Here is a 22,051-nt window from a genome sequence, read left to right on the forward strand (position 1 = left end):
GAGAAATGGGAAGATTTCAATTACATTACATCATGGTCAGACAGAGATTCCGAAATCAGATAGTGGATTGTAAGGCGTACCCAGGAGCAGATATAGACTCAGATCACAATATAGTAGTGATGAAGAGTAGGCTGAAGTTCAAGACATTAGTCAGGAAGAATCAATACGCAAAGAAGTGGGATACGGAAGTACTAAGGAATGACGCGATATGTTTGAAGTTCTCTAATGCTATAGATACAGCAATAAGGAATAGCGCAGTAGGCAGTACAGTTGAAGAGGAATGGACATCTCTAAAAAGGGCCATCACAGAAGTTGGGAAGGAAAACATAGGTACAAAGAAGGTAGCTGCAAGGAAACCATGGGTAACAGAAGAAATACTTCAGTTGATTGATGAAAGGAGGAAGTACAAACATGTTCTGGGAAAATCAGGAATACAGAAATAAACGTCGCTGAGGAATGAAATAAATAGGAAGTGCAGGGAAGCTAAGATGAAATGGCTGCAGGAAAAATGTGAAGACATCAAAAAAGATATGATTGTCGGAAGGACAGACTCAGCATACAGGAAAGTCAAAACAACCTTTGGTGACATTAAAAGCAATGGTGGTAACATTAAGAGTGCAACGGGAATTCCACTGTTAAATGCAGAAGAGAGAGCAGATAGGTGGAAAGAATACATTGAAAGTCTCTATGAGGGTGAAGATTTGTCTGATGTGATAGAAGAAGAAACTGGAGTCGATTTAGAAGAGGTAGGGGATCCAGTATTAGAATCGGAATTTAAAAGAGCTTTGGAGGACTTACAGTGAAATAAGGCAGAAGGAATAGATAACATTCCATCAGAATTTCTAAAATCATTGGGGGAAGTGGCAACAAAACGACTATTCACGTTGGTGTGTAGAATATATGAGTCTGGCGATATACCATCTGACTTTCGGAAAAGCATCATCCATACAATTCCGTAGACGGCAAGAGTTGACAAGTGCGAGAATTATCGCACAGTCAGCTTAACAGCTCATGCATCGAAGCTGCTTACAAGAATAATATACAGAAGAATGGAAAAGAAAATTGAGAATGCGCTAGGTGACGATCAGTTTGGCTTTAGGAAAAGTAATGGGACGAGAGAGGCAATTCTGACGTTACGGCTAATAATGGAAGCACGGCTAACGAAAAATCAAGACACTTTCATAGGATTTGTCGACCTGGAAAAAGCGTTTGACAATATAAAATGGTGCAAGCTGTTCGAGATTCTGAAAAAAGTAGGGGTAAGCTATAGGGAGAGACGGCTCATATACAATATGTACAACAACCAAGAGGGAATAATAAGAGTGGACGATCAAGAACGAAGTGCTTGTATTAAGAAGGGTGTAAGACAAGGCTGTAGCCTTTCGCCCCTACTCTTCAATCTGTACATCGAGGAAGCAATGATGGAAATAAAAGAAAGGTTCAGGAGTGGAATTAAAATACAGGGTGAAAGGATATCAATGATATGATTCGCTGATGACATTGCTATCCTGAGTGAAAGTGAAGAAGAATTAAATGATCTGCTGAACAGAATGAACAGTCTAATGAGTACACAGTATGGTTTGAGAGTAAATCGGAGAAAGACGAAGGTAATGAGAAGTAGTAGAAATGAGAACAGCGAGAAACATAACATCAGGATTGATGGTCACGAAGTCAATGAAGTTAAGGAATTCTGCTACCTAGGCAGTAAAATAACCAATGACGGATAGAGCAAGGAGGACATCAAAAGCAGACTCGCTATGGCAAAAAAGGCATTTTTGGCCAAGAGAAGTCTACTAATATCAAATACCGGCCTTAATTTGAGGAAGAAATTTCTGAGGATGTACGTCTGGAGTACAGCATTGTATGGTAGTGAAACATGGACTGTGGGAAAACTGGAACAGAAGAGAATCGAAGCATTTGAGATGTGGTGCTATAGACAAATGTTGAAAATTGGGTGGACTGATAAGGTAAGGAATGAGGAGGTTCTACAAAGAATCAGAGAGGAAAGGAATATGTGGAAAACACTGATAAGGAGAAGGGACAGGATGATAGGACATCTGCTAAGACATGAGGGAATGACTTCCATGGTACTAGAGGGAGTAAAAAAAAAAAAAAAAAAAAAACCCGCTAGTTTAAACAGTTTGGGGTATGGCATTCACTTCTTCAATAAACTGCTCCCTTAGCACAGGTAGACTGTGATGACGACATTTGAACACCATTTCCTTCAGATACTCCCAAAGCAAAAAGTCACACATGCTTAAATCTGATGACCCTGCAGCCCATCTCACATCACCCCTCGAAGATATCACATGCTCCAGACACTTCTCTTAAATCATTAAATGAATTTCAGACTGTGTGAGCTGTAGCCCCATCTTGTTGGAAGCAGAAGTCCCCTAGTCCCTGTCCTTTAGCAATCTCTTCCATTGTGGACTACAAAAAAATTTACAACTCTGAAACATAATGTCAGGAGTTCATAGTCACAGTTGCTCTCTCCTCCTCGAAGAAGGCCTGTCACACCAAATAGTGATACGGCACACCACACAGTTAGTTTAAGGGAATGTAGTGGTCTCTTGTGAATAATTTGGGGGTTATTTTCAGCCCAGTAGAGATAATCTTGCTTATTCAAAATCCCACTGGGGTGAAAATGCGCCTCATCGCTACTGAAGAAAGCTGCCTCCATAGTGGTCTGCCCAAGCATTTGCTCACAAAGATTTCAGCGGTTGGCATAGTCTGCTGGGTTCTGTTCTTGAACGATCATTATTTTGAAGGAATGGAAATTCAAATCGAAAAGCAAAATCCTCCTCAAACTATGGTCTGAACTCCCCAATGCAATAACATGCCACTGAGCAGAACATATTGGCAATTGCTCAACTGCCACTCTCACCAGTTGCACATTTTCTGGTGTTCTGATACATCTGCTTCGGTTGGCCATGTGTGTCTCTTCTTAGTGCACTACCAGACTGAACAGTTAGCTCAAAACTGCATAGTCGGTTCTGCCACATCCTGCACACACATTTAATATATATACGAGGGTCATTTTGAAAGTTCTGCACACTGTAAGATAGAACTAAAGAAAATATTTGTTTTACTAAATACCTTTACAAGTTTTCAATGTAATTTCCATTCTTGCTTGTTCCAGTTTCCCATCATTTTGGCAATGTCCAGATAGAGCACCTTCATTGTTGTGCTGTCTGATTACTTGGGTCACCTCACTGGAAACTTAATCACTTGTATCAAAATGTTTTCCATGAAGTTGTTCATTCAATTTGGGAAACAAATCAAAGTCTGGTGGGCTCATATCAGGACTGTATGGTGAGTGGCAAAGTATTTCCCATCCATGTTTGTCAAGTGTTTCTCTCACTGGTAGGGCAATATGTGGTCTTGCATTATCGTGCAAAATGAGGAAACCAGCTGCAAGAATGTCAGACTTCCTTTAACGAATTTTTGCATGCAAAACATTTTGCAGAACTAGATTGTTGTATGTGCCTGTCAGAGAGGTCCCCTGGGGCACTATTTGTAGCTATGACTCCATTCACGTCATACACAAAAATCATCATCAGTTTCACCTTTGATTGTTGGTGGAGGAATTTTTTGGGCGTGTGGAGTGAAATTTTCCACTGTGATGACAGACTGCAAGTCTAGCTCAAAATCTTGTATCCAGGTTTCATCAAGTGTAACAATCATTTCCAAAAACTATTGTTCTGCTTGATAATGCTGAAGCAATTGTTCTGCAATTATTTGGGACTTGCTTTCTGGCCTTCCCTTAGCTCATGCGGTACCCATATGGCAGCAACTTTTCTCACCTTTAACTTTTCAGCTAGGACTCTGTAAAACTGAAGTGACAGACGTCCTCACCTCATGCAGTTTCCTCATGTTTTTCATCAATCTTCTCACAAAAATGTCATTAACAATAACCTGAGTGGTGTAGCTGGTGGCCTTCCACTTCTTGGGTTGTCCTCAGTGCTTCCCTGACCTTCATGGAAATGAGCAGATCATTGTGATACTATGATACAATCCACTACACTATTTCCACAAACCTCTCTCAAAGCGTTGTGAATTTCCAGTGGGTTCTTTCCACGTAGGTATTCAATTTTGGTGACAGAACACTGGTCACTATGTGTAATCCGACCTGAATTGTTTTCACTTTCCATTTTTAAACTGAATTACTCATGACACAGCCATATGAACCAGCAAATACAGATACGACTGTCATGCCTAAAGTCTTGCTCACAATTGACATGATCATGCCATGGTAATAGTCGCGAACATACAGTGTGCCAGACTTTTGTAATGATCCTCTTACACATGTATCTACAGAGTACTTGATTTGTGACGAGGCACACCAGTATTGTATTGTATTCTATGTTAACCGGGGACCTAGAGACGACGGAAAGGCTCTGTACCTGCCGCAGCTGCAGTGGTCCGCAACTCCACGATGACTACGGCAGTCCACGTCAACCCTCCGCCGCCCACGGTTATTTTGCAGTTTGGCCCCCGATGGCCCCCCAGGGAATGTCTCACACCAGATGAGCATAACCCCTATGTTTGCGTGGTAGAGCAATGGTGGTGTATGTGTATGTGGAGAACTTGTTTGCGCAGCAATCTCCGACATAGTGTAACTGAGGCGGAATTAGATGAACCAGCCTGCATTCACCGAGGCAGATGGAAAACCGCCTATAAACCATCCACAGACTGGCCGGCTCACCGGACCTCGACACAAATCCACCGGGCGGATTTGTGGTGAGGACCAGGCGCTCCTTCTCGCCCGGAAAGCCGTGCGTTAGATCGCACGACCAACCGGGCACACCAGTACTCCTGATGCAGTGAGACGGAATTTTATTTTTTACAGGTACAAATGTTGTATGCACACTTTTTAAATGCTGAGAAAGGTTTTAAAATAGCATGTTATTAAGTTTATATTAATGAAAATAATAAATTTTTGGAAATATGTAATTGGATATATAAAAAATCTACTCACCAAACAGCGGCAGGAGAACACACATATAAAAGGCATTAAGTATTCAAGCTTTCACAGCCAGTTGCTCCTATGCCTGGCAGAAGGGTTGAAGGGGAAGGAAGAGGAGAGAAGAAAATGGTCTGGTGAGGTTTAGGAAAAGGGGCAGAGTTTGAAAAAATCACCAAGAACCCTGAGTCAGAGGACACTTACTGGACTGGATGAGAAGGAAAGACTGATTGTTCGAGATTGTACTAGGCAAGACTTGAAAACCTGATAGCTTAAAGGCGGAAGAAGAAGAGTATGCAAGGCAGACAGTACTGCTAAAACATTGTGCACAAGTTAATAAGAGCAAAAAGCTAAGTGCATTGTATGTGATACAGATGGGAGGGGGATGGCGAAAAATATATAGATCACAAAATGAAAGCTGTAGAAAACTAAACCGGAATGAATAAAGGAAGCTACTGTGAAGAGATGCTGACACCAAAGAAATTAACATAAATTAAAGCTATCTGGATGGCGAGAACCAAGGACATGCTGTAGCGCCAGTTTTCACCTGCAAAGTTCTGAGAAACTGGTGTCTAGGGGAAGAATCCAGATGGCATGTGTGGTGAAACAGGCACTGAGGTCACGGCTGTCATGTTGTAGTTCATGCTCTGCAACCAGATATTATCTGTTGCCTGTATAGAGCCTCTGCCTATGTCCATTCATCCTAACTGATAACTTGGTGGTGGTCAGGCTGCTGTAAAAGGCAGAACAGTGTTTACATAACAGCTGATATGTGACCTGTGTCGTTTGACAGGTGGCTCTTCCTTTGATATTGTATATTTTATCTGTTACAGGGCTGGTATAGGTGGTGGTAGGAGGGTGCATAGGGCAAGTCTTACAGCAGGGGATGGTCAAAGAGGTAGGACCCATGGGGTACAGAGATGGATGCAGAAGGAGCTTAGGGCCAGACAAAGATATTGCAGAGATTGGGAGGACGAAAACTCTCAGACAGAATGGATCTCATTTCAGGGCTTGATTTTAGGAAGTCATAGCTCTGCCAAAGTAGCTGGTTAATACATTCAAGACCTAGATAGTACCCAGTAACAAGTGGTGTACTATTAAGGTGATTTTTGGAGGGATCGGCAGTATCAGGATTGGATGTGATGGCTTGGGAATCTGCTTTTGAAGTAGGCCTGAGGGATAATTACGTCCAGTCGTTTGTAAGTAGATTTAATGTGAACAGATGTGTGTAGTTGGCCTTTGTTGAGGATGAGATCTGCACCAATGAAAGTGGCATGGGGTTAGGAATAGGACTGGGAGAACTTCATCTTAGAGGGGCAGACACACAAACAGATCAGGTGTATGGCCATGGGAACCAGGATGGCTTCTTCCTATGCCAGCCTTTTCATGGGTTGCTTGGAGGGTGCTTTCCTGGGATCCATAAGCCTTCAGGCACTGGTTTGGTTTAGATACATTGATGTCTTTGCCATATGGACTCATGCTTAGGCTGACCTGTTAAAATTCCTGGTATCTTAAATACACTCCTGGAAATGGAAAAAAGAACACATTGACACCGGTGTGTCAGACCCACCATACTTGCTCCAGACACTGCGAGAGGGCTGTACAAGCAATGATCACACGCACGGCACAGCGGACACACCAGGAACCGCGGTGTTGGCCGTCGAATGGCGCTAGCTGCGCAGCATTTGTGCACCGCCGCCGTCAGTGTCAGCCAGTTTGTCGTGGCATACGGAGCTCCATCGCAGTCTTTAACACTGGTAGCATGCCGCGACAGCGTGGACGTGAACCGTATGTGCAGTTGACGGACTTTGAGCGAGGGCGTATAGTGGGCATGCGGGAGGCCGGGTGGACCTACCGCCGAATTGCTCAACACGTGGGGCGTGAGGTCTCCACAGTACATTGATGTTGTCGCCAGTGTGTTGTCGCCAGTGGTCGGCGGAAGGTGCACGTGCCCGTCGACCTGGGACCGGACCGCAGCGACGCACGGATGCACGCCAAGACCGTAGGATCCTACGCAGTGCCGTAGGGGACCGCATCGCCACTTCCCAGCAAATTAGGGACATTGTTGCTCCTGGGGTATCGGCGAGGACCATTCGCAACCGTCTCCATGAAGCTGGGCTACGGTCCCGCACACCGTTAGGCCGTCTTCCGCTCACGCCCCAACATCGTGCAGCCCGCCTCCAGTGGTGTCGCGACAGGCGTGAATGGAGGGACGAATGGAGACGTGTCGTCTTCAGCGATGAGAGTCGCTTCTGCCTTGGTGCCAATGATGGTCGTATGCGTGTTTGGCGCTGTGCAGGTGAGCGCCACAATCAGGACTGCATACGACCGAGGCACACAGGGCCAACACCCGGCATCATGGTGTGGGGAGCGATCTCCTACACTGGCCGTACACCACTGGTGATCGTCGAGGGGACACTGAATAGTGCACGGTACATCCAAACCGTCATCGAACCCATCGTTCTACCATTCCTAGACCGGCAAGGGAACTTGCTGTTCCAACAGGAGAATGCACGTCCGCATGTATCCCGTGCCACCCAACGTGCTCTAGAAGGTGTACGTCAACTACCCTGGCCAGCAAGATCTCCGGATCTGTCCCCCATTGAGCATGTTTGGGACTGGATGAAGCGTCGTCTCACGCGGTCTGCACGTCCAGCACGAACGCTGGTCCAACTGAGGCGCCAGGTGGAAATGGCATGGCAAGCCATTCCACAGGACTACATCCAGCATCTCTACGATCGTCTCCATGGGAGAATAGCAGCCTGCATTGCTGCGAAAGAAGGTGGATATACACTGTACTAGTGCCGACATTGTGCATGCTCTGTTGCCTGTGTCTATGTGCCTGTGGTTCTGTCAGTGTGATCATGTGATGTATCTGACCCCAGGAATGTGTCAATAAAGTTTCCCCTTCCTGGGACAATGAATTCACGGTGTTCTTATTTCAATTTCCAGGAGTGTACATTCTCCCAATGTAAAGCTAAAAAATACAGTACCACACAGAATTACTATTCTACAAATGGAATTTCAAGAACTTCCTTTAACATAAGACACTTTCTGCACACACTAAATAGCATACTAACATAAAGACCCATAATCAGAATGTGCAGGTTTTTCTGCCATGTAGATACCACTTTTTAATCGTAAACTCTCATGAGACAGCCCCAGAACATCCTAAGATATACAACGGCTATTCAAAAGTACCTGACATTTTTTATTGTTGAAACCAATAACCATATTATTGCAGGGTATGCTCTCTATGTTTGTAGGCACACTTGATGCACATTCAAGATTTTTTTTTCAGACAACTAGTCACTGGCTAGTCGTCATTGACAAGTGAGCACTTGTAAGCGGTAGTCATCAGATTTTGTATTGTAGGCAAAATGACAGAAAAAGTGGAACATTGTTATGGCATCAAATTTTGTTTTAAACTTGACAATTATCAAGTTGAAACAATGCAGAAGATTCCACTTGCGTTTGGGGCTAAGCAAAGGGTACTACACATATAAAGGTGTGGTACAACAGTTTCAAAGATCACCCCTTATCAGTACAGAGTGAAGCATGTTCAGGCAGGCCCCCAACATCCACAAATGAGGTTGTTATTGATCACTCAAGTACCCTGATAATGCAGGATATGTGAATCACAATCAGAGAACTTGCAGACAAGGTTAAAATTAATATTGGATCATTCAATCCACTTTAACAAAATGTCTGGACCTCAGGAGGATCTCCGCAAAATTTGTGCCAAAGTTGCAAGGGAGAATTATAATAGGGAAGGCAAATTGCCGACTTCAGTTTATTGAGAAAATTTTTGGAAAGAGAGGTTCACCTGTAAGGAAGACCACATGTAGGATTCTGCTATGATCTACTCTTCAGTACTGCTCCAGTGATTGGGATCAGTACAAGGTCAGATTGAAGAAAGATATTGAAGCAATTCTGAGGCACACTGCTAGGTTTGTTACTGATAGATTTGAACAAGGCATAAGTGTTATGGAGATGCTTCGGAAACACACATGGGAATCTCTGGAGCGAAGGTGATGTTCTTTTCGAGAAACACTATTGAGGAAATTTAGAGAAACAGCTTTTGAAGCTGACTGCTAAATGATTTTACTGCTGCCAACATACATTACATGTAAGAACTACAACAATAGTATTCAAGAAATTAGGGCTCATATCGAGGCATGTAGACAGTCGTTTTTCTCTCACTATATGTGAGTGGGACAGGAATGGAAATGACTAGTAGTGGTACAGGGTAGCTGCTGCCACGCACCATATGGTGTCTTGCAGAGTATGGATGCAGATGTAGAACTGAGCAGAAGAAACTTTCTTTGGAGATGGTATAGCACATACTGGATACTGTGAACACTAATCCCAACTTCCTTAACACAGTGATTATTGACAATGAGTTCTGAGTTTATGGGTATGATCCATAACAAAATCCTAGTTGTCACAATGGAAACACTCATCATCCCTGAGATCCAAAAAAGTGAGGCAGATTTGCAGCAATGTGAAAGTCTTGCTGGTCATCTTTTTTGACTCCCATGGCCTGGTCCATCACAAATATACCCCAGAAGGTACTAAAGTTGATAAGGAATACTACCAAGATGTTCTGTGTCACTTTACTGATGCAGTGAGTTGCACAGCTACTAGAAAGAACATATCACCTTTCCTCTGGAATGTCATCGTCACTGTGTGTGCAGGGGATATCTCAGTAACAACAATGGTCTTTCTTCCTGCTCCCCTTATCTCGTCATCTAAACTGAGAAACTTCTTACAAATTTCAGTAGTCCTCCAGTGTTTGGTAATAAATTTGTAGGTAAACAGCACTGTTTTAAGATGGTGACAACCTTTCACTGTCATCGCTGTTAACACAGCAGGACTCTCATTCTTTCCCTGCTTTTTTCCTTCTATGTGACATTTCCTCTCTGAAGAGAACAGGCCCATATTTTTGAGGGAAAGAAATTAAAAAAAAAGACCCTTGTCCCAGCAGCACTGAAAAAGTTTCAGGGCTCATATCCGTTATCAGCCATGGTCCAATTTCTTTCCATGACAGTATTTCCCCTGAAGAGAATAGACCATTCTGAAACCAATGTTCAGTACTTCCTACATCTGCTGCCAGTTTCTCCACTTAATTATTGGTAAGAAAGGTTATGACATTTTTCCGAGTAGTCCAGCAGCCATTTGATGCACTGAAATCTTCAGTCCCAGACTACAGAGTGACTTCTTGGACTTCTTCTCATAATAAATTTCCATCTATTAGGTCTACAACTTTGCATTCACTGTTTTGCAGTAGATGGCATTGTTGGAAAGTAGTGGTGCAAGTCGTGGGTCATAAGTGTCATATTGTAAGCTTAGGCATTTGAGAACATAGCGCCATCAACTATTAGTCAATTTTTGATTTCATCTTAAAGTTCTTTTCGTCTGAATATGTCAACTTACGAGCCCAATTCTCGTCATCTGCGGGAGGTTTTAATTTTCTGCTTTGATATGGAGAAACCTATGGCTGAGGTTCAGAAAAAGCTGGATAAGACCTATGATGAGCTGCCTGATAGTGACAGAACTTTGCAGAAAATGGTTTCCATGCTTCCAGAATGGTGATTTTGATGTTTAAGACTGGCATGGTTGTGAAAGTGAGAAAGATTTTGATGCTACTGCAACCTACGAGAACAATCACAGGAGATCGCTATCGAAAGTAATTGATGTGTTTGAGCTGAGAATGGCCACCGTACAACAATATACATGAAAAGCTGATTTTGCAGCATGATAGTGCTTGACCCCATGTCACAAAACCCAACAAAACACACCTGGAAATGTTGAAATGGGAAGTCCTACCCCACGGGCCGTATTCTCCAGACATTGTTTCCTTTGACTAAAAACTTTTTAGTTCAATGGCACACGACCTGACTTCCCAGGGCTTCCTGTCATATGAACAATTGCAAAATTGGATCGATGCATGGATCTTCTCGAAAGACACCCAGTTCTTGCACCGCGGGAGTCGTATGCTGCCTGAAAGATGGTAGAAAGTAGTGGCCAGCGATGGCCAATACTTTAAAACATAATTTTTTTGTAAGATGCTCACAATAAAGCCTCGAACTTTGAGAAAAAATGGCAGAAGCAAAGTTGTAGCCCCAGTATATACGTTTCCGCTTCCCATTTCATGAAACCATTTAATAAGAAAGAAGATTGTTTCTGAGTTCTTATGGGGGCGAAACACCTTCCAGTTAGCTGCACAACTTATCACACTTGGCATTATGTCCGACTGATAAACTGTATGGTTACTGGAAATAACTGCACATATTACCAGTGCAAGGGACTTATGTCATGCCACTGAAAGAATGTCCAAGACAATACTACCAGCCAGTGTTTGTTATTACACCATAACGGTCAATCACACGTTACCTCATGTCACAGGTGTGGCAATGCGAGACCGTGATTGTGAAAATTTTTATGAATTTTAGAGCTCGAATCGGCACTACTGTGTCCTGTCCACACAGAGGATGAGCATTTGGGTTTTACTGAAGGCTTCTGGAATTTTACTGAAATTACAATATAGAACGAAATTCACATTGAAACTACATAAAAAAGTGGCTGCATACAATATATTACTACAAAAACTAAAAACTTTTTGGGACCTAATGTAACTTGTTATGGTGTCTTTAAGAAAATAAAGAAACTTCGATCTACTTTTCAGGAAGAATTAAAGAAGTAATACAGCTTTAACCACACAACAGGAGCTCTCCTTTTACTGTCTGTCATTGTCACAGACAGTGCACGGAATGACTGAAGTGAGAGGAAAACAACATAGTTCACACACCATCAGTTCAGGCAGTTTTACAGATTTTTACATTAACAGATAATTGGGCAGTTTAACTGAAGATGTGTAGCTCACTTGAAATGATGAAGCACGAATGTTTTCGCTATACAATGCACAAGATCCTCGAGTTTCGGCACTCAGGAATGCCTCATAATATTTCACTATATACTGTATAAAAAAGATGGTGGAAAATCTTATTTCTTTGCCATGTCAGAGTGTTTAATGTTACAACTGCCTTGAATACAAGGAATAAATGTCAGTTTTTGCTGACTCTTACTCTTTCTTAGTTTGTTGGCCATTAGCTATACAAAACGTTCACAGTGTAGATAAACAAAACAATACAAAGACTTTGCGTGTTGGCAAAGTTTTCTGTGAAATCATATCATGTGATCTATGCATAGGAATCTGCACTTGTTTTAAATTACCAACCAAAAACTACAATGTGCCTATCAGCAATAAACATGGATTGTGAATTACTGACTATTTTATATCAGCAATGTAACACAGTTTGATTGAAAACGAATGGAACTGTAACAAATTCCCAAACAAATTAAGAATTTCATCTTTGCAGGGTTTCGGTTTGCACACTGTTTAATTTTTATTTCTTAAGAGCAGACTTTTTCTTAAAGTTCGGTTTGTTAAAAACCAACTTTAACACATTTGTGCAGCAGTCAACATGTTAATAATATTAATCCTATGGCAACTTCAGCAACCCAAACAAAAAGTCAGCTCATTCAAATTTGAAGCCTATAGGATGTGAATGACTGAAAATTTTGGGACTTTTATAAGCTTTACACTATCTTGCATACATAAGCAGAAATTGTGTATTGACATAATGTGGAATATGGTTTGTAATTGAAATTGTTTTAGTTTGATGATGTATGGGAGGAAGCATGGAGCCCCCCAGTTCGCAGGGGAGGAGAGAAAACTTACAGAAAATTGTAAGCTCAAAGAGAAGAGATGTTGGTCAAAGAGTTCAACGTGCACCCAGTTACTGGCTGCAACAATTGTTATTATTGCACAATAAGAATAATACAAAGAGGCAATGTAAACATTGTTCATTTTACATGAAATACGGTTTAGTTCATCAATGGGCAGGACTCATGCTAAGTGGTTGAAAGTTTGTCAAGAATGTTTGGAAACAAAATTGAGTATTTGCATCTGCCACTGAGCAGAAAAGTATTTGATGACTCTCATAATTAATTCTACAGCTTCAGTAGAATGCTAAACTATAGGGAAATTTTGGTAGTTATTTTGCTACAGATTGCTGTGAATCAGATTATAGTGGCCATTATGAAATGAGCTATCAAGAATAATTAATTTTGGGGTGGTAATATACATCATAAAGCACTTTTAAAATGATGCAATATTGAGGAACAGTTTTAAGCAAGTGTAGTCTTGAAACATGTTTAGCACTTTCATTATTTCACAAGAAGGCTAGTGGAACCATCTAATTATCATATAAAGTAGGCTGGGAAGCTATTTAGATAGGAAACTAACACCTGAAGTGAGTGAAGTTTTATTTTTGATGTAGCAAAAGAAGTGGTAACAGGAAGTAATTATTTTCGTTTCTTTTTTATTATTTCATGGCAAGAAAAGTGCATAGGTAACAGGTTTTTGTAGATGACTGTAAATCTGGGTGCTAGAACTCAAGTGTTAAAGAAGACAATTTCTTTTGTTCAACTTTGAATGTACGAATCTTAGTTGTATACTGTCTGAACTGGCTCTACCTAATAAAGGAAAATATGATACAATTGTGTTCTAAAAAAAAAAAAATTAATGATTGCAGCCACATACATAAAGTTTTCAGTAATTTTATTTTAAAAAGAATATTTGTCTTAATAGTAATTCTGAAATATAACAACATTCCCAGAGATTATCCATTTTACAGAGATATAATGTAACACCAAGATAACTGCAGCAATAATCAGATAGCTGTATCAGCAATGGATGTACCATCAAATACTTTTTCATAGTATTATCAAAATTTTTTCTTGTAGTATCAAAATTTTTCTTTGTTAATTACTACTGGAGTATCTTCAGGAATAACAGAGGTTTGAATATACACTTATATATACACACAGTAAATGGTTATTAGATCTTTAAGTTGAAATTCGTAAGTATTTACTGCATTATGCATACTTAATCTCTTACATTTTCAGTTGGATGGAAAATTCGTGCCCACCATTTACTAGTTACGAGATAGTAATGCCAATTAACTCTTGTTGTTAATATAAAAGTTAAATGCCATTTAACACCTGCTATTAACATAAATATTAATCTCTGGGAATACCAGCAACATTGTTCCATTTCTTATTGAGTGAATTAATAGTTTTGGACTCAAATTGACAAGCCACCAAACTGTCAATTATAGAAGTGCTAGTGTTGTTCATGAGTAAAGTTGGTATGTCAATCACAAGATGATATTCAAGGAAGAAGAAAGGCAAAGAAATTTTAGGAGGTTGGTTACGAGGACGAAAACGGGGTAAGTCCATGTGAATAAATTTTACTGAGGAGTAATTAAAAAAATGCTTGAGTGATTAAAATCAGTCCAAAAAACACTTAGGTATAAGACTGATTGCCTTACAGAAATTTATGAGTCAATCATCATTGGTGGCTAGAAAGGAGCAAGTCCTCTGCTAAACCACTCGATGCTCTCTCCTCAGTGTACACTAGGAGGTGGTACATGACAGCTCTGCTGCTTCACTTACCAGTCTCACTTTTGTTTACCTATCCATGACTACAACAGATACATTAATGTTTTTAACAAGGTCAAAAATTTCAAGGGTGAGGAATTTTTGAATTGCACTTTGCCTAGCGACAAGGCATGTTGCAAGAAATACCAAGAACTATCACTGACTGAAGGACAATGTCTTTCCAATGGAAAAACAAAGACAGGGCTGAAGAGATTACTCAGAAGCTACTGGGCACTGCATTTTGGGATGAAGTTAGTCCACTGCAAAGCGAGTTTCTCTATCCAGTGAAAGCATTACTCTTCAACTTATGCAGGATATTTAACATGACTACTACTTAATTACACAGTTTTTAATTAATTACCCACAGCAAGGTGCTGTACATGAAAATGGTAGTGAATTCACACAATGTGCCATTGTTCACAATGCTTCAACAGGTAGACATGCACCAACAGTCTATCAAATCAACAAGAACAGTTAAATATATAAGCCATCACAAATGGTACATATCATGTTTATTTACTGCCACTTCCACGCATATGACATACTTCTCTAGAGACACTGAAGAATGGCATGCCAAAATGAATCTAGTTGTTTAATTATGAAGAGGTATTAATAAATATACAGGGCTACTAAAAATGACTCTTTCACTTCCAGAGTGCTGTATTTGCCAAAGTATTATATGTACAAATTTGACTGATGCATGAATAGAATCAAACTCCCTGAGTTTGCATCTTGCCACCAGATTAGATTACATTAATTATCCACTCCATATACCCACAGTAGGGGATCCTCCTGGGTGTGGAACATGTCATATAAACACATTACAAAAATGTAATTAAAATCTTGAGTTTCATTAATTTTAATGCTCCTCAGTCAATAAACAGTAAAATTATGTGGATGAATTAAAATTAAACTTCTAATATTTACAGGTTTAATACTTACATCTGCTTTCATTAAATCCACCATTCACACAGTAGCTAGTTACTTGGCTATTACAACCAAGTATTGTCAAAAATTAAAGTAAATTATTCATTTCAATGATCCTCAGTTAAGAACAGTTAAATTATGTACAAGATTTAAAATTAAACTGCCACTATTTACGGACTTAAGACTTACATCTGCTTTCCATACATCCATCATTCACACAGTAGGTAGTTACTTGGCTGTTACAACCAAGAACTGTAAAAAATTAAAGTATAATAAATTTTCATTAAAATGGTCTACTGCACTTGTTGAGAAATTCATGGATGGAATAGACGGAGTTTGCCACCAAAAATTCTTTTAAATTGTGCCTTGTCTGAAACTAAACTCTTAATGGTTGTGGGTAACTTATTGAAAATACGCGTTGCTGAATACTGGACTCTGTTCTGGGCAAGAGTAAGTGATTTTAAATCTTTATGTATATTGTTCTTATTCCTAGTATTGATACTGTGTACTAAGCAGCTAGATGGAAAAAGAGATGTATTATTTACAACAAACTTCATTAAGGAATAAATGTACTGAGAAACTGTGGTTAGTATTCCCAATTCTTTGAATAGGTTTTGACATGATGTTCTTGGACTTACACTACACATTACTCTTATTATACGCTTCTGTACTCTAAAAAATTTTTCTTGGTTTGTGGAGTTACCCCAAAATATACCATGTCTAACATCATTCACATTTCAAATACAGACTTATTTAGGTGCTTTAGCAGTTCATTAGTATGTCTCTCCCAACTGAATTTATAATCAAGTTGTAATCCCAGGAATTTTACACTCTCAACTTCTCCTATTTCCATGTCGTCATATTTTATACACACACTAGAAGGAAATCTCTTGGAAGTTCTGAACTGCATATAGTGAGTCTTTTCAAAGTTTAATGACAGTGAATTGGCTATGAACCACTTATTAATGTCAGTAAAAATTTGATTAGCTGCCCTTTCTAAATTTATTTTTGATTCACTATTTACTGCAATGTTTGTATCATCTGCAAATAAGACAAACTTGGCATCTGGTAATTTAACAGATGACAGGTCATTCATACACACAAGAAAAAGTAGTGGACCTAGTATGGAACCTTGGGGAACACTACATGTAATTTCTTCCCAGTCAGATGATGTCTGATTGCCTACTACTGAAGCGTTATGTAATGACACCCTTTGTTTTATATAAGTAAGATATGACTGAAACCACTTTACAGCACTACCAGTGATGTCATAATATTTTAATTTACTTAAAAGAATGCTGCGATTCACATAGTCGAAAGCCTTTGACAGGTCACAGAATATGCCAGTTGCCTCTAATGTGTTGTCTAATGAATTAAGGACATTTTCACTGTGTAAATAGCGTTCTCAATATCAGAACCCTAAAGAAACCCAAACTGTGACTTTGACAGTATGTTATTTTCACTAAGATGCTCTTGAACATAACCTTTTCAACGATTTTTGAAAAAGCTGGCAAAAGTGAGATCGGTTGGTGATTTGACAGCATTTCTTTGTCCCCTTTCTTGTAGAGAGGCATAACTTCAGCATATTTAAGCCAATCCGGGAATTTTCCTGTGATAAGTGATTGATTACACTAAAAACTTAAGATATGACTTAGCTCACATGAACACTCTTATTAACTCTTAGAACATCTTTAGAGTGCAAAATGCAATCTTCGTGAGTTTACACTTCTAATCATGTATCAGACAGATTTGTACCTGTAATACTTACGAAAGTAGAGAGTTCTGAAAATGAATGAATCATTTTTAGTAGCCCTATACTGCCTCAGAGGAAAAATTTCACCTTCATTCAACATATGTACAGTTGTGGAGTCCACCAAGATGATGTACTTTTTGTATTGTTGGAAAAAAAGAGGGAGAGAGAGCACCTACTGTCAAACATTACAACCACAATGCTACGTTGAGACAAGGTATCATTTTCATCCACGGCCAATAATGTAAGCATATGCTAACCACAATGCAACACTTCATCAGAGGCTTTGGCAAGGAAACATCTCCATTCCCCCTACAGTCCTAAAGCATTTGTGGCTAAGATATTCAAGGATTATGATGCTGTAAAACAAGATTAAAGGTTAAATTTAATATAATGTTAAAATATTACAGTTTAATTATGACAAGTGTCACAAAACAAATGGCGGCAACAGTTAATCCATCATTTCTCACTTTCTGTGGACCCTGCTTGTTATACACATATGGCTAAGCAAAGGCTACTCCAGTGTAATGTGTGTTTTCTCTTTGTTTCTTTCTGTAATGAAAGATTAGCGAGAGGCAGGGACTGAAGGTCTATATTCTGAAGCACTTCTGGAAGGAGGAGTTGCAGTCAAATATGGTACTTCTAGAAACAGACTGACAGTAGGTGATTGGACGCAGGTGGGGAGTGCGGAGATTCAGTGGGTTATGCAGCTATGTAGGAGAAACACATGTAGGACTGAGCTATTGATAATGATAGGGAAAATTTTCTAGACTTGCGAAGACACAAAGAAAAAAATCTGTGGTCAAATCAGAAGGAAGCAGATAGAGTGTGTAAGAAGATATAGAGTGCCCGTGAAAATGAAGAATGCAAATACAAGGAGTCTACTAAAATCTCACTCTCAAAAGACACTCGGCAAGGTACCTTGCAGGAGTAGTTGAATTGACAGAAGCTGAATAATTTTAGCTAATACTGGTTCCATTTCAGTCATTGTGAAATTAGGCAGGAGACAACAATATATATACTGTATCTAATGTGTCAACAGAAAAAATTATTTCAAATTTACTCACACCATTTCACAATTATCAACTCCACATGCGATACCTTACGTCACAGATGTAGATACACTAACCACAATGTTGTCTCCTAAGTCTAGTAGCAGCTAGAAAGCTATGAATAGCCCATGTCATTAAAATTTTAATTTTTAATTATTGTGGTTGCTAACAAAACAATGACTTTTTTGTGACAGTGGCTTGAGATCCACTATACTGATAATTTATAATAGACTTGATAACCTGGATCACAAAAAATTCTCTTCAAAAACCACTAGCTGATCTTATGGCTTGTAAATCAAATTAAACTACATCTATGATAAGACAACTGTTGTGACTCGCCGATCATTCAAAGCGCCGCCGCGCAATTACGCGCGTCCTCTACGTGCGGCGCTGTCTGCCAGCCATGCAGCAGCTGCGCCACCTAAGCAGCCAGCCAGCCAGCGGCCGATAAGACTGGACTCTGTGCTCATTCGAATGCTAACATGTACACATGTCTTGCTTGTCAACTTATTCTGTGACATGTGTGTTGTGTTGTTCTGAAATATATGTGTTAAACTTGACGTTATAACAACTGGCGACGAGGTAGTGGATTTTTCCTTTTCACCCACAGGGTTCCATGGCTACTGCTGAGCAACAATTGCAAAATCTCCTTGAACAGCAAACGCTTCTAACAGTTCGATTCGCGATTTCGTCGCGGCGTCAAATGCGGGGCGTTTCTCGTCCTTGGCTATACCTCCTTTTCCTCCTTAGGACGAGACGGCAGAAGACTGGTCTGATTATGAAAAACGTCTTCGACAGCACTTCTTGGCATTTCATGTCACGGACGAACAACCATGTAAGTCTCTATTCCTTTCCTGGATTTCACCTCGAATGTATCGGTTGTTGTCGCAATTGGCTCCTCTGAAGGATCCTGCGTCTTTGTCCTTTGCAGAAATGTGCTCACTTCTGTCTGTCTATTTTCAAAAGCAAATGCATGTGGTAGCCTCTCGTGTTGCCTTTTATCATTGTCAAAAACAGCCACATCAATCCTATCGCACTTGGGTTGCTGAACTTCATGGCCTCAGTTGAAAGTGTCAATTTGTTACTGACGTTCACAAAGAATCCTATGCCGATTCCATGGTACGGGATGCTATTATCCGGTCAGCGCCCGACAAAGAAGTTCGGCAACATGCCCTTCAGTTGGCGAATCCGACTCTACATGAAGTTCTCTCCATTGCGCAGTCTTTTGAAATTTCTAATGCCGCTGGGGCGCAAATAGAGGCGTGGGGTGATGTCGGGGAAATACAACCTCTGTGTGCTGTTGACGACGCGTGCGGCGCGTCCCCGCCGGCCGACGTGGCCGCAGCGTGCTCCCACGCGCAGCCTCGGCCTAGCCGTAAACAACCCGCTAAGAAACTGCAGCAAAACCTCCGGCAACTTCCTTCATGTCCGCGGTGTTTTACGAAACATTCACGCGAGGATTGTCCCCAACGTTGGGCTGTGTGTCAACTGCAAAAAGAGAGGTCATGTGTCTTCCGTTTGCAAATCCGACCACATACATGATGTTCATGAACATGACGCTGATTCTGTGTTGTCTGTCAATTGTACTTCTTCCCTTTCAGGGAAGTTATTCCTCACTGTCCAAATCCTTGGTCGAGATGTTTGCATGCAAGTGGATACCGGTTCTACTGCCACTATAATTAATTCTCAGACGTATCTTCAGTTGGGTTCTCCACTCCTGTCACCTGTCACTCGGCAATTACGGACATACAACAAACAGAAGATTTCTCTCTTGGGACAGTTTAATGCTGAGGTATCTTACAAATCCGTCGTTCACACTGTTCCCATATTTGTGGTCGACCAGAGCAACGCAGAAAATCTTTTTGTTTCGATGCCTTTCGCGTTTTTGGGTTCTCCATAGATGACTGTCAATATTGTCTCTGATGCTATTCCTTATGCTCAACTGGATTCCTTGTCGACGACATTTTCGTCCCTTTTCTCTCCTGGGTTAGGCCGTGCAAACGACTTTGAAGCTCATATCGCACTCAAACCCACTGCTCGGCCTAAGTTTTTTTCGGGCTCGGCTCATTCCTGTGGCCCTTTGTGATCGGGTAAAACGGGAGTTGGATCATCTCACTACTTCAGGGGTCTTGCTTCCTGTCACTTCCAGTGAGTGGTCCGCTCCTGTCGTCGTCATTGCTAAGCCAAATGGTGATATTCGTCTCTGTGGCGATTTCAAAGCCACTGTAAACGCTCAATGCTCATCGACACTTACCCTATGCCCCGTCCTGAAGAACTGTTCACTAAACTTGCTGGGGGCCAGTACTTTTCTAAAATTGACCTGTCAGAAGCTTATCATCAACTTCCTCTCGACGCTGCTTCCCGGCAGTTTCTGGTCCTTAACACGCCTTTCGGCCTCTATCAATACCAACGCTTGCCATTTGGGGTTGCTAGCGCCCCTGCTCTCTTTCAGCGATTCTTGGAACAATTATTGCTCCCTGTCCCTGGGTGTACCAATTACATGGACAACATTGTTGTCACTGGCTCCACCACTGAAGAACATTTTCAAAATCTCCGCACACTTTTTCATGTCTTACAGACTGCCGGTCTTAAGTGTAATCTTCAGAAATCACAATTTTTTCAGGCATCCATCACGTACTTGGGGTTTCAACTCTCTCGGGATGGTATTCGTCCGCTTCAGCAAACTGTCGCTGCGATCGATGCCCTTCCTCGCCCTACATCTGTTAAGGAACTGCAGGCCTTCTTGGGGAAAATAGCATACTATCACAAGTTTTTACCGTCTGCGGCTTCGGTGGCTCAGCCGTTGCATAAAAACGTGCCTTTTCACTGGTCCGCGTCATGCGAAGCGGCTTTCCAGAAATTAAAGACTATGCTGAAACAGGCCCCGTGCCTGGCTACTTATCGACCTGGCCAACATCTTGTTCTTGCCACAGACACCTCTCAATACAGGGTCGGTGCAGTCCTTGCGCATCGTTTTTCTGACGGTTCGGAACAACCCATTGCTTATGCCTCCAAAACTCTCACGAATACCAAAGAAAAGTATTCTCAAATTGAAAAAGAAGCTTTGGCCATTATTTATGCTCTTCATAAGTTTGGTGTTTTTCTCTATGGCTCAAAATTTCATCTTGTTACGGATCACAAACCACTTGTTTCCTTGTTTCATCCATCAACATCACTTCCCGACAAGGCTGCACACCGCCTCCAGCGTTGGGCTCTTACTTGTCTCGTTTCAATTATGAGATTCATTTCCGGCCAACGGCTCAACATGCAAATGCTGATGCTCTGTCTCGCCTTCCCATGGGTCCTGATCAGGCACTCAATAGGGACGAACTTTTGTGTTTCCACCTGGATGTTGCCGAGCAGCGGGTTGTGGACGGGTTCCCCATCACTGGGGACAGGCTGGCGGCTGCTACGGGTTCTGACCCTACCCTCTCCCGGGTTTTAAGCTGTATTCAGAAGTGTTGGCCAGATCGCCGGTCTGCTTCTGATCTGTTGCTGAACTACTACGCTTTGCGCTACCGCCTCACGGCTAGGGATGGTGTTACCCTCCTCTCCACTGACAATGCTTCGCCGCGTGTTGTGGTACCTGCGTCTGAGTGCTTCAGTCTTGTGCCTCCTTCACCAAGGGCACTGGGGTGTGTCTCTCACAAAATCTCTGGCGCGCCGTCATGTGTACTGGCCTGGCATCGACTCTGAAATAGCACACATGGTCGCTGCCTGCAGCCCTTGTGCGACACAGGCCACTGCCCCGAAGTCATCTTTGTCACCATGGCTTTCGCCTGAGAAGCCCTGGAAGCGCATTCATGCTGACTTGCGGGACCCTTTTTAGGTACTTATTGGCTCCTCGTAATT

Source organism: Schistocerca serialis, chromosome 9 (genome assembly GCF_023864345.2).
Source record: "Schistocerca serialis cubense isolate TAMUIC-IGC-003099 chromosome 9, iqSchSeri2.2, whole genome shotgun sequence".
Taxonomy (NCBI): Eukaryota; Metazoa; Arthropoda; class Insecta; order Orthoptera; family Acrididae; genus Schistocerca; species Schistocerca serialis.